Below are 1,362 nucleotides of genomic sequence, written 5' to 3'. Positions count from 1 at the left end.
TTTTTTGCAAATATGTGTATGGCTTTTTTCTTCTTCATGCGCTATCAACAAGTTACAGGCAAACAAGTATCGGTGTTAAATTGCTTTTACAAATCGCCAAAGAAATGACTACAACGAAATAGGGTTTTTAATATATGTGAGTAGTGCTGAGATGCTCAGCATGTGTACGGCCAACAAGGCTGATCCAACAACATAGATGTTACAGCAGGATATTCAAACGTGCTCCTCAAAAAGACTGTCATTTGAGTGGCAGCATAGCGGGCAGCATGGAAATACGTTTACGTTCGTATAGATGAAGTGTCCAAGGTCATTTTGAGCTTAGTTAAGTTAACCACTTATAGGAAATTCTACGTATCCACTATCCTGTCGATATCTACAATTGCTTCGAATGATATGTCAAGCCAGATTTTTTAAAGGTCAACTATTCTATGTATACGATCCAGCGTTCCCTTAATTAGGTTATTGATAAAATGCAGGGTTTTCTTTCGATTTCACAACAATTAACAGACATTTCCTATTTCACTTGCTATTGAATTTATCATATCGTTCCTGATATTTTATCGCATAAATATTGGTTCTTTTTGCTTTCCCCCGGTGTTTTTTATATGTTTCACATATACTACTATGTACCACTCCCGTATCAGCTATTTTATTATCCGGACCAAATGGGTAGCAGCCACTGCATCCGCATGTGCACAATACTCAACATAGTGTATTTTTTTATTACTCATTTTTCCCACGATAGAGGGTTTTTCATTTATAGGATATTTGCATCTATACATATGGCCACCAAAAACAAAAAGTTCCACCCCGGGCGCTCCTATAGTGTAGTCATTGTTCCGATGCAGTCACATGAATTGTTTATTAGATGTTACTGTCTCTCGAAAGCTAGTCTAAATGTTCTTCACGGACCATTGGATTTGTTCGACAATCCAGTACTGAAGATCTTGATAATTTCATACATAATTATATTCGAAATAATACACAACAACTGTGTTCTGCCAATTTCAGAATTTGAAACCCCACGACTACCTCTGTCAACTACATTCCTGAATTCAAAGCCCCAGTCAGCAATGTAACTTCAGTTTTCCGAGATCGCTACTTTAGACTTGCGATACTACACTCGCCAACATAGCTGATATCACCCCCAATTTTTTTAGCTTGCCAAGTACATACCACTTGATATAGCGGACGTTCACTGAATTGCTTTACCGACGTTATCCACAACCGATATTAGTTCCCTAGATACAAATCAATCCTGCAGCGGACATCAAGCCAATACGGTACTGTATCCTTCCAGATTTGTGCGTCTCACTAAATATGTCGGGTCCTTTATAGTGAATTAGGAGTACACCCTATATC

Source organism: Sphaeroforma arctica, assembly GCF_001186125.1.
Source record: "Sphaeroforma arctica JP610 unplaced genomic scaffold supercont1.401, whole genome shotgun sequence".
Classification (NCBI taxonomy): domain Eukaryota; class Ichthyosporea; order Ichthyophonida; genus Sphaeroforma; species Sphaeroforma arctica.
This window is presented reverse-complemented; position numbering follows the sequence as displayed.